The sequence below is a fragment of the Coregonus clupeaformis genome, chromosome 1 (assembly GCF_020615455.1).
Source record: "Coregonus clupeaformis isolate EN_2021a chromosome 1, ASM2061545v1, whole genome shotgun sequence".
Classification (NCBI taxonomy): Eukaryota; Metazoa; Chordata; class Actinopteri; order Salmoniformes; family Salmonidae; genus Coregonus; species Coregonus clupeaformis.
In genome coordinates this window covers 7,545,465-7,558,784 of record NC_059192.1, presented here as the reverse complement: position 1 = coordinate 7,558,784, position 13,320 = coordinate 7,545,465, and the positions used below count along the sequence as shown (strand labels likewise).

The window sequence follows — 13,320 nt, the reverse complement described above, 5'->3', positions numbered from 1 at the left end:
GAATGAACTGTTGGCAGGTCTGAAGAAACAGCAGTCTGTGTTTACTCACAGCCGAGACATCAGTGACGCTGCAGTGAAAGCTAGCTACCTCATTGCTAATGAAATCGCAGTGGCTTCAAAACCATTTAGTGAGGGTGAATTTGTAAAAACATGCATGATGAAGGCAGCGGAGATTGTGTGCCCTGAAAAGCGGCAGGCTTTTTGCAAATATCAGCCTGACAAGAAACACAGTTGCAGACAGGATTTCCGATCTTTCAGTGGATTTGGACACCAGTTGAAGCAAAAAGTAAAGTCATTTATTGCGTTTTTCGGTTGCAATTGATGAAAGCACGGACATTACAGATGTTGCACAACTGGCCATTTTTCATCCGCGGAGTTGATGACACATTGACCGTCACCGAGGAGTTCGTGGAGTTGGTGCCGATGACAGATACAACGACAGCAGCTGATATTTTTACCGCACTCGTCGTGGCGCTGGACAGGGTCGGAGTGGACTGGTCCCAGCTGTCAGCCTGGCTACAGATGGTGCGCCCTCAATGATGGGGGAAAAAGCAGGCGTTGTGACAAAGTTCAGAGAGAAAGTGCAATCTGCAAATGGAGGACGTGATTTTTGACTTTTCACTGTATTTTGCACCAGGAGGCTTTGTGTTGCAAGTCATTAAAGATGGATAACGTCATGAAGGTGGTCATCCAAACTGTTAATTTCATCCGATCCAGAAGCCTGAATCACCGTCAGTTTGACAGCCTTCTCAGAGAGAAAGACCACATCTATGGCCTGCCATACCACACTGAGGTAAGATGGTTAAGCCGAGGTGCTGTGCTGAGGCGTTTCTTTGATTTACGAGAAGAAATTGAACAGTTCATGGAAGAAAAGGGCAAACCAGTGTTAGAATTTCATTCCGCAGAATGGATGCCGGACCTTGCATTTATGGTGGATGTTACAGAGCACCTGAATAACTTGAACAAACAGCTGCAAGGGCGCAACAAAGTTGTCACGCAGTATTATGACAGCATCACGTTCTTTCAAGTTGAAGCTGTCATTGTGGGGAGACAACTTGCCGGTGGTGATGCAGCTCACTTCCCCTGTCTGAAAAATGTGTGCGCGACCCAACATGTGGCAGACATGAAGCGGTTCAAAGATAAAATAACGGGACTGTTACGGGAGTTTGAGCAACGCTTTCAGATTTATGTTTATATGTTTTTATGTTGATGTGCTATTGTTTTTAATTGATTTTATTTTATTTGTATATTTAACCTATTCTTGACTCTGTGGTTCTTGCACTTGTTTGGGGAACAGGATTTCATTATTTTTATCTACATTTCTGCCTGAGAAATGACACCCTGATATAGTTCTGTGATCTGTGATATACTTCTGTGAATCACTGAGGCATTGTGTGTTTGTGTGTTCTTTGTCCTCAGAACTTTCAAATAACTTGAGGTGTTTTATGATTAATAGTGATGTTGTGCTTGTACTATTTTGGACACACTGTCCTCAGGCTCCAGCTTTATGATGTATGTTGATCGTATTAAAACAAAGAAAACAATCTGAAGTTGTTGTTTTTAAGTTATATATACCATGATTTTTCCGGTCCGGCCCACTTGGGAATAGATTTTCCTCCATGTGGCCCCTGAGCTAAAATGAGTTTGACACCCCTGCACTAGCACCTTGGGCTTGTGCTTGAGATATTGTTTATGAGACCTGTGTTCATTTTCTATAATGCCTGCTACCAGAAGTTAGTCATTATTAGTGAATGTTCATTATGCATGGTTCTGGCCAAAACATTTACAAAAAGGGAATTTTCATACAGACTTGAAAGCCAGATCAGTGGTTATTGAAAAAAAAAGCAGGTAAAACTATTTTGATAAAATAATTTAATTATTAGTGGGGCTTATATTTAGCCTAATTATAATTTATATTGTGAATTGCACATTTAAAAAAAAAGAGATATGATTTTTAGGCCATATCGCCCAGCCCTAACTGTAAGGGTCAATTTCCAGGCTTAATTTACCTGTAGCGTGGAGGAAGGAGGATGGAGGAAGGAGGATGGGGGAAGGAGGAAGGAGGATGGGGGCGTTCATCACTTTGGAGGATGCAGTGGGACAGGTTGGCATCCACCGGTCCCATGGGGAGGGGGCATCATGTCAACCTGGCCCACTGCATCCACCAAAGGGAGAAAGAGGGCAAAAGAAAGAGAGAAAGAGAGAGAGCGAGAAAGAGAGCAAAAGAAAGAGAGAGAGCGAGAAAGAGAGCAAAAGAAAGAAAGAGCGAGCGAGAGCGAGAGCGAGAGCGAGAGCGAGAGCGAGAGCGAGAGCGAGAGCGAGAGAGAGAAAGAGAGAGAAAGAGAGCACGAGAGAGGAACTAAACTAACAGGCTTTTCCACAACTCTGCAACACATCCATCCATCCAACATCTTACCTCCTCAACCGTCATCATCAAACCCATACTCCTCATGATAGCTGCCTTAAAATGAGTCATTTTAGGGAGTCCAATGGGTAAACCAATGGTCCAAACCTCATATCTCTATCATCATCCGTTATTGGAGTTTTTATCCTTGTTGGAGGGAGAAAATTAGACTAAAATCAATGGAGGCCAGAGTGGACACCCTAGTCGTTTCAAAATGGACATCAATCAGTAGTAGGGGTGTAATGATACAACGAACCGTTCAGTATGGGGACCTTGGTACTGGTCCACACTGTGAACACTAATTAAAACACTAGGCCTATACGCTGCGTTGTGGTTATGCCTTGAGTAAAAAACATTTCAGGCTATTCCGTTAAAACAACTAGAGCCTATGCAGACGTTGTAATCAAATCTTAGCTGGCACATTTCAAACTGTCCTTTAGTGAGGAGCAGCCAGGAATTAGTTCTGGACGGTGGCGAGTGGTGGGGTCCATAAACCAGGAGGATTCTCATCATCGTTTAAATCTCTAGTTTGGGAACATTTTGGCTTCCCAGTAGATTACAATGGCGATGGACATAGAGAGTGTGTTGCCACTGCTCAACGAGAATAGCCTGTGCAACTGCCAACACCTCAAATACGTTGACACATTTACGCCGACATCACCCCAGGATACCGGGAAAAGATGGAAACACAAACAACAACATCGCCTCCCCTTTGCAGCTAATTCTGACCGGGCCGAAGAAATTACAAGAGCGATAGGTAGGATGTTCATATTTTTTACAGCCTTCGGTTTATAGTGGATATGTGCCCATTCTCTGTGTTTGAGAATAGGGGGTTTTCAACACCTGGTGAAAGGGCTCGAGCCACGTTACGAACGTCCCTCTTGCACCCATTTCAGCAAACAGCTAGTACCTACTCTATATTTATTTATTATTATATATTTTATTTCACCTTTATTTAACCAGGGAAGCCAGTTGAGAACAAGTTCTCTTTTACAACTGCGACCTGGCCAAGATAAAGCAAAGCAGTGCGATTAAAAACAACAACAACACAGAGTTACATATGGAATAAACAAAAACATACAGTCAATAACACAATAGAAAATCTATATACAGTGTGTGCAAATGTAGTAAGTTATGGAGGTAAGGCAATAAATAGGCTATAGTGCAAAATAATTACAATTATAATTTAGTATTAACACTGGAGTGATAGATGTGCAGAAGACGATGTGCAAATAGAGATACTGGGGTGCAAATGAGCAAAATAAATAACAATATGGAGATGAGGTAGTTGGGTGGGCTAATTTCAGATGGAGCAAACCACAGCCAAAGTTTTCAATGAATTGTCCTTGATGCTCCTTGTGTTACGCTTACTTAACAGTGACAGCCCATCAAATTACCCCGGAGTGGGAGATGTAACTTCCCCCTTTATGAGAGTCACAAGCGGCATCTGGCACTGAAGGAGGTAGTGTCACGGTGCGTTCGTAACTAAGTGGGTATTTACGACATACGACTGGGGAGAAATCCACTTGAACGGCCCTCCAACTGGTAAATGCTTGTGGGAAACTCGTCTATCATCCTGAGCACCGACTTCTCCCACATGCTGACCTCTGACCTCACCTACTAAGGAAATTACCTCTATGAGAGCATTTTCTGCGGTCAAATGCAACAAAACAAAAACACCCGGTCGCGGCCTCCCGAGTGGCGCAGTGGTCTAAGGCACTGCATCGCAGTGCTAGCTGTGCCACTAGAGATCCTGGTTCGAATCCAGGCTCTGTCGTAGCCGGCCGCGACCGGGAGACCCATGGGGCGCGCACTAATTGGCCCAGCGTCGTCCCAGGGTAGGGGAGGGAATGGCCGGCAGGGATGTAGCTCAGTTGGTAGAGCATGGCGTTTGCAACGCCAGGGTTGTGGGTTTGATTCCCAAGGGGGGCCAGTATGAAAAAAATATATATATATATAAAATAATGTACGCACTCACTAACTGTAAGTCGCTCTGGATAAGAGCGTCTGCTAAATGACTAAAATGTAATGTAAAATGTTATAAAAAGCTATCAATTAATATGGTTTTTGAACACTAATTTGTTTACAAGCATGATAACTGTACTTTTAGTTTATTGTTGACGCAGCTTGTTGGACATTAGCCGATCTACATTTCTTAACGAGTTCAAATCAAATGAATGCATCCAACTGGTATTTACGACTTCACAACTGGTAAATTCCCACCTCCCACATGGACGCAAACTCAGCATCAGAGTGGAAACTTGAGAGGCCAACATAACAATCCTGTCACAACCGACAATGCAAGGAACATTGTGAATTTAATTTCCCTGCTGTACCGTGACCCCAAAACGTACCGAAACGTGGGTTTGGTGAACCGTTACACCCCTAATTAATACTCATTATTATAAAGGACCTATATACTATTGGTTTACATCTAGACTATTACCAATGGACAGACATCTTAGGTTGCAAAATTAATTCCGTTAACTTGCCAAAAATTCCCTGGTTTACCAGGAATCCTGGATCGAGTTCCGTATTTCCTGCTTATTCCCTCCTAATTTCGGTGAATCTTCCAATTTTCCATGTCTGGAAAAATGGGAATTTTAGGAATGTTATCGGAATTTTGCAACCCTAAGACACAGACAGAATCAGTTAACCTGGCAGCAGCCATTCCTATTGGCCAGAGAAGGAAGGAGAACCAGAAGTGGTATGCCCTACTTCTTTAGTACTGTTTTAGACATGGCTGCTTCTTCAAAAGAGATCATTTATCCTTTTTAGCAAATTTATCGGTTATATGTCGTTTCCTGACTTATATATTGGTTATAATTCATGCATATCCACAGTTCCCCAGCACCAGCATAACAAGGTATACAGTAAAACCTGCACACAGACACATTATATTGATCCTGATTTAAATCAGAGCAGATTTAGGTCATTACATTTACAGACTTATTTGATTGGCCTGTGACATTCCTGTGAATGGGGCTAGAAAAGTAGCACCGGGGGAAAGCACAGAGCGTCCTTTCAGAGTGTGTGTGTGTGTGCGCCTCTCATCTCCTGATAGTTATTGATTTCTGCAACACACACACACTGATGGAAGCTGTAGTTTTCATTCTCTCTGTTTGGTAACAGAACGACCACACAAATAGCACACTTGGTAAAAGACCAAGTCCATATTATGGCAACAACAGCTCAAATAAGCAAAGAGAAACGACAGTCCATCATTACTTTAAGACATGAAGGTCAGTCAATACGGAACATTTCAAGAACTTTGAACGTTTCTTAAAAGTGCAGTGGCAAAAACCATCAAGCGCTATGATGAAACTGGATCGCAAGAGAACCGCCACAGGAATGGAAGACCCAGAGTTACCTCTGCTGCAGAGGATAAGTTCATTAGAGTTACCAGCCTCAGAAATTGCAGCCCAAATAAATGCTTCACAGAGTTAAAGTAACAGACACATCTCAACATCAACTGTACAGAGGGGACTGTGTGAATCAGGCCTTCATGGTCGAATTGCTGAAAAGAAACCACCACTAAAGGACACCAATAAAAAGAAGAGACCTGCTTGGGCCAAGAAACACGAGCAATGGACATTAGACAGGTGGAAATTTGTCCTTTGGTCTGGAGTCCAAATTTGAGATTTTCGGTTCCAACCGCCGTGTCTTTGTGAGACGCGGTGTGGGTGAACGGATGATCTCCGCATGTATATTTCCCACCGTAAAGCATGGAGGAGGAGGTGTTATGGTGTGGGGGTGCTTTGGTGGTGACACTGTCTGTGATTTATTTAGAATTCAAGGCACACTTAACCAGCATGGCTACCACAGCATTCTGCAGCGATACGCCATCCCTTCTGGTTTGGGCTTAGTGGGACTATCATTTGTTTTTCAACAGGACAATGACCCAACACATCTCCATGCTGTGTAAGGGCTAATTTACCAAGAAGGAGAGTGGTGGAGTGCCGCATCAGATGACCTGGCCTCCACAATCCCCCGACCTCAAACCAATTGAGATGGTTTGGGATGAGTTGGACCACAGAGTGAAGGAAAAGCAGCCAACAAGTGCTCAGCATATGTGGGAACTCCTTCAATACTGTTGGAAAAGCATTCCAGGTGAAGCTGGTTGAGAGAATGCCAAGAGTGTGCAAAGCTGTCATCAAGGCAAACAGTGGCTATTTGAAGAATCTCAAATATAAAATATATTTTGATTTGTTTAACACTTTTTTGGTTACTACATAATTCCATATGTGTTATTTCATAGTTTTGATGTCTTCACTATTATTCTACAATGTAGAAAATAGTAAAACAAATAATAAGAAAAACCCTTGAATTAGTAGGTGTTCTAAAACTTTTGACCGGTAGTGTACTGACCAGAGCCCATCAGATAGACTGATCCATTCAGGTCACAGTACTGACCAGAGACCATCAGATAGACTGATCCATTCAGGTCACAGTACTGACCAGAGACCATCAGATAGACTGATCCATTCAGGTCACAGTACTGACCAGAGACCATCAGATAGACTGATCCATTCAGGTCACAGTACTGACCAGAGACCATCAGACAGACTGATCCATTCAGGTCACAGTACTGACCAGAGACCATCAGATAGACTGATCCATCTAGTCTTCCACTGGGAAGGGATGCAGCCATAAACGCAACATAACCCTATCACAGACAAACACAGACAGGGGAAGGATCTCTCTCACACCAACCCACAAGACGATCAACATCAGATATCAAAACTACTGTATTCAGTCACACACTGCAGCCTCTCTGCCCCCAGACAGCCTCTCTGCCCCCAGACAGCCTCTCTGCCCCCAGACAGCCTCTCTGCCCCCAGACAGCCTCTCTGCCCCCAGACAGCCTCTCTGCCCCCAGACAGCCTCTCTGCCCCCAGACAGCCTCTCTGCCCCCAGACAGCCTCTCTGCCCCCAGACAGCCTCTCTGCCCCCAGACAGCCTCTCTGCCCCCAGACAGCCTCTCTGCCCCCAGACAGCCTCTCTGCCCCCAGACAGCCTTGAGTTTAGTGAAGACTGCAGCTGCTGCTGCCACAAGGACCATTCAGCTTTTCATTTCCCAGTTCTCTCTCTCCCTCCCTCTATCCCTCTCCCACCTGACAGTCAGATTTCTACTACATCAGGTCTTGTGTTGAGAAGTGGTGCCCATTGTTAGATCCATTCCTCTCCCCAATAGGGTTGGGCGATATGATTGACAGCAATCGCCGATGGCGACGACATCGTGATGTGACAGACAATGGTTTAGCCTATTTGAACTTGACTGGCGACGCACAGTAAACCATTTTTAGTCAAACAGCACACAGCAGGACAGGACACAGCAGGACAGCACACAGCAGGACAGCAGGACAGGACACAGCAGGACAGCACACAGCAGGACAACACACAGCAGGAGAGTACACAGTAGGACAGCACACAGCAGGACAGTACACAGTAGGACAACACACAGCAGGAGAGTACACAGCAGGACAGTACACAGCAGGAAAGTAGGACAGTACACACAGCAGGACAGCAGCAGGACAGCACACAGCAGGACAGCACACAGGAGGACAGCACAGAATGCACAGCAGGACAGCACACAGCAGGACAGCACACAGCAGGACAGCACACAGCAGGACAGCACACAGCAGGACAGTACACAGCAGGACAGCACACAGCAGACAGTTAACAGGGGACAGCACACAGCAGGACAGTCACACAGCAGAGAATACACAGCAGGACAGTACCACAGCAGGACAGCACACAGCAGGACAGCACATACAGCAGGACAGCACACAGTAGGACGTACACAGTAGGACAGCACACAGCAGGACAGCACACAGCAGGACAGCACACAGCAGGACAGCAGACAACACACAGCAGGACAGTACACAGCAGGAGCACACAGTAGGACTACACAGCAGGACAGTGCACGTGGGACGCACACAGCAGGACAGCACAGTAGGACAGCACACAGTAGGACACAGCAGGACAGCTACACAGCAGGACGGAAAAGTAGGACAGTACACAGCAGGACAGTAGCTTACACAGCAGGACAACAGCACAGCAGGACAGCACACAGCAGGACAGTACACAGTAGGACAGTACACAGCAACAGCAGGACAGCACACAGCAGGACAGCACACGACAGTACAGTAGGACAGTACACAGCAGGACAGCACACAGCAGGACAGCACACAGCAGGACAGCATACACAGCAGGACAGTAGGACAGTACACAGTAGGACAGCACACAGCAGGACAGCACACAGCAGGACAGCACACAGCAGGACAGTACACAGCAGGACAGTGGGACAGCACACAGTAGGACAGCACACAGCAGGACAGCACACAGCAGGACAGTAAGTACACAGCAGGACAGCACGACAGCAGGACAGCACACAGCAGGACTACCGTTAGCGACGTACACAGCAGGACAGTAGGACAGCACACAGCAGGACAACACACAGTAGGACAGCACACAGTAGGACAGCACACAGCAGGACAGTACACAGCAGAACAGTACACAGCAGGACAGCACACAGCAGGACAGCAGGACAGGACACAGCAGGACAGTACACAGCAGGACAGCACACAGGACAGCACAGCAGGACGCCACAGTAGGACAGCACACAGTGGACAGCACACAGCAGGACAGTAGGACAGTACACAGCAGGACAGCACACAGATAGGACAGCACACAGCAGGGACAGTAACAGCAGGACAGCACACAGCACACAGTAGGACAGTACACAGTGCAGGACGACACAGCAGGACAGCTACACAGTAGGACTACCACAGCAGGACAGTACACAGCAGGACAGCACACAGTAGACAGTGCACACACAGGAGCAGGACAGCACACAGCAGGACAGCACACAGCAGGACAGCACACAGTAAGGAAGCACACAGCAGGACAGCAACAGCAGGACAGTACACAGCAGGACAGTACACAGCAGGACAGCACACAGCAGGACAGTACACAGCAGGACAGCACACAGCAGGACAGCACACAGCAGGACAGCACACAGCAGGACAGTACACAGCAGGACAGCACACAGCAGGACAGTTACACAGCACGGGGACAACACAGCAGGACAGTACACAGCAGGACAGTTACACAGGACAGGACAGCACACAGCAGGACAGCACACAGCAGGACAGCGTACACAGCAGGACAGCACACAGTAGGACAGTACACAGTAGGACAGCACAGGCAGGACATACAGATGGCCACAGCAGGACAGACACAGCAGGACAGCACACATGCAGGACAGCACACAGTAGGACAGTACACAGCGGACGAGTACACAGCAGGAAAGAGGACAGCACACAGCAGGACAGCAGGACAGTACACAGCAGGACGTACCACAGTACACAGCAAGACAGCACACAGCAGGACAGCACACAGCAGGACAACACACAGTAGGACAGCACACAGTAGGACAGCACACAGCAGGACAGTACACAGCAGGACAGTAGGACAGCACACAGCAGGACAGCACACAGCACACAGCAAGACAGTACACAGCAGGACAGTACACAGCAGGACAGTACACAGCAGGACAGTACACAGCAGGACAGTACACAGCAGGACAGCACACAGCAGGACAGTACACAGCAGGACAGTAGGACAGTACACAGCAGGACAGTACACAGCAGGACAGCACACAGCAGGACAGTACACAGCAGGACAGCACACAGCAGGACAGTACACAGCAGGACAGTACACAGCAGGACAGTAGGACAGTACACAGCAGGACAGTAGGACAGCACACAGCAAGACAGTACACAGCAAGACAGTACACAGCAAGACAGTACACAGCAGGACAGTACACAGCAGGACAGCACACAGCAGGACAGCACACAGCAGGACAGCACACAGCAGGACAGCACACAGCAGGACAGCACACAGCAGGACAGACACAGGACAGCACACAGCAGGACAGCACACAGCAGGACAGCACACAGCAGGACAGTAGGACAGTACACAGTAGGACAGCACACAGCAGGACAGCACACAGCAGGACAGTAGGACAGTACACAGCAGGACAGCACACAGCAGGCCAGTTCACAGCACACAGCAGGTTCAACGGCTCAGCCGTAAAGTGGTAGGCCACACAAGCTCACAGAACGGGACCGCCGGGGGCTGAAGCACGTAGTGCGGAAAATCGTCTGTCCTCGGTTGCAACACTCACTACCGCGTTCCAAACTGCCTCTGGACGCAACGTCAGCACAAGAACTGTTCGTCGGGAGCTTCATTAAATGGGTTTCCATGGCCGAGCATAAGGTCACCCTGCCCAATGCCAAGCGTCGGCTGGAGTGGTGTAAAGCTCGCCGCCATTGGACTCTGGAGCAGTGGAAATGCGTTCTCTGGAGAGATGAATCACGCTTCACTATCTGGTAGTCCGACGGACTAATCTGTGTTTGGCGGATTCAAGGAGAATGCTACCATGCCCGAATGCATAGTGCCAACTGTAATGTTTGGTGGAGGAGGAATAATGGTCTGGGGCTGTTTTTCATGGTTTCGCTATGCCCCTTAGTTCCAGTGAAGGGATATTTTAACTGGCAACAGTTTGGGGAAGGCCCTTTCATGTTTCAGCATGACAATGCCCCCGTGCACAAAGCGAGGTCCATACAGAAATGGGTTGTCGAGATCGGTGTGGAAGAACTTGACTGGTCTGCATAGAGCCCTGACCTCAACCCCATCGAACACCTTTGGGGTGAATTGTAACGCCGACCGCGAAACCAGGCCTAATCGCCCAACATCAGTGCCCAACTTCGCTCGTGGCTGAATGGAAGCAAGTCCCCGCAGCAATGTTCCAAAATCTAGTAGAACGCATTCCCAGAAGAGTAGAGGCTGATATAGCAGCAAAGGGGGGACCAACTCCATATTAGTGCCCATAGTTTTGGAATGAGATGTTCATCAAGCCAGTGTCAACATACCTTTGGCATGTTATACAGTCTACAAAACACAAGAGAGGGATGCAGGTCAAGCAGAGCAAAATGTCCATTCAGAAATCTCCCCCCTCCCTCCCTGTTTTAAAAACCGTACTCTATATTCCTTTCTCTTTCCATTGGATAGGCTATGAATATGACTCATCGTTTTATGCATGGCTTTCTCCTGATCAAACAATGAATGTAAATGAGTTCCATCTCAAAAAGTTCTTTGATTAGCCTAAAACCGTCAGGTATTAATGCCACCTGAGGGAATAGCAGCAGCTTCACAGGCTCCTGACCAATTGTGCTATTTTGTGTATTTTCCTGTCCTGATCTTGACATTTTTTGTTCATGTTTCCTCCATAATTTCCTAAAATAAATTTAAAAAAGACAGAAAATAGCTTCTGGACATCAGAACAGCGATCACAAACCTCCACTTGGAACAGGACATCTACTTCAATGAGTCACAGGCGAAATACATACTGATTACCCCGGACCAGGCCCAAATCCACGAAACTCGAAGGAGGAGGAGGCGCCGTTAGAGGCCGGTGTGCGGGACACCTGACGAGACTACGTCGGCGAGTGGATAAACCACCTCTACCCTCCGTTCTATTGGCGAATGCGCAAACGAATCACTGGAGAATAAACTGGACAAACTCTGTTCAAGACTTTCCTTCCAACGTGATCTGAACAACTGTAATATCCTATGCCTCTCAGAGACGTGGCTGAACAAGGAGATGGTAAATATAAATTGTAGCTGTTTTTTTCTATACAGTACAAGTCAAAAGTTTGGACACCTACTCATTCAAGGGTTTTTCTTCATTTTTACTATTTTAAACATTGTAGAATAATAGTGAAGACATCAAAACTATGAAATAACACATATGGAATCATGTAGTAACCAACAAAGTGTTAAACAAATCAAAATATATTTTAGATTCTTCAAAGCCACCCTTTGCCTTGATGACAGCTTTGCACACTCTAAAAACACACCAACACAGTCGTGAAGATGGCACGACAACGCTTCTTCCCCCTCAGGAGGTTGAAAAGACTTGGCGTGGGCCCTCAGATCCTCAACAGGTTCTACAGCTGCACCATCGAGAGCATCTTGACTTGCTGCATCACCGCTTGGTATGTACATCCAGGACCTCTATACCAGGCGGTGTCAGAGGAAGGCCCTAAAAATTGTCAAAGACTCCAGCCACCCAAGTCATAGACTGTTCTCTTTGCTACCGCACGACAAGACTAAACGGAAGACTGCTGAACAGTTAATCCAATGGCTAGCCGGAATATTTACATGGACACCCTTTATTGTTTTTATGCACTGGCTCTATGCACACTCACTGGACACACACACTCCCATATACTACACTGACACTACAACACACACACACACACACACACACACAAATATTGACGCCACAGACACTCACACACACACACACACACACACACTCTTTCACATAAGTTGCTGCTACTCTGTTTATTATCTATCCTGATTGCTTAGTCACTTCTACCCCTACATACATGTACATATTACCTCAACTACCTCGTACCCCTGCACATTGACTCAGTACCAGTACCTCTGGTATATAGCCATGTTACTACCTGGTACCCCCTGCACATTGACTCAGTACCAGTACCTCTGGTATATAGCCATGTTACTACCTGGTACCCCCTGCACATTGACTCAGTACCAGTACCTCTGGTATATAGCCATGTTACTACCTGGTACCCCGCACATTGACTCAGTACCAGTACCTCTGGTATATAGCCATGTTACTACCTGGTACCCCCTGCACATTGACTCAGTACCAGTACCTCTGGTATATAGCCATGTTACTACCTGGTACCCCTGCACATTGACTCAGTACCAGTACCTCTGGTATATAGCCATGTTACTACCTGGTACCCCTGCACATTGACTCAGTACCAGTACCTCTGGTATATAGCCATGTTACTACCTGGTACCCCTGCACATTG

The 13,320-nt window shown here is 46.9% G+C and overlaps 1 protein-coding gene across 6 annotated transcripts in view; it reads right to left on the bottom strand.

Moving 5' to 3' along the window:
- micu1 (mitochondrial calcium uptake 1) overlaps positions 1-13,320 on the bottom strand; it is a 142,629-nt gene that overhangs the window by 102,690 nt on the left and 26,619 nt on the right. The window lies entirely within an intron of this gene.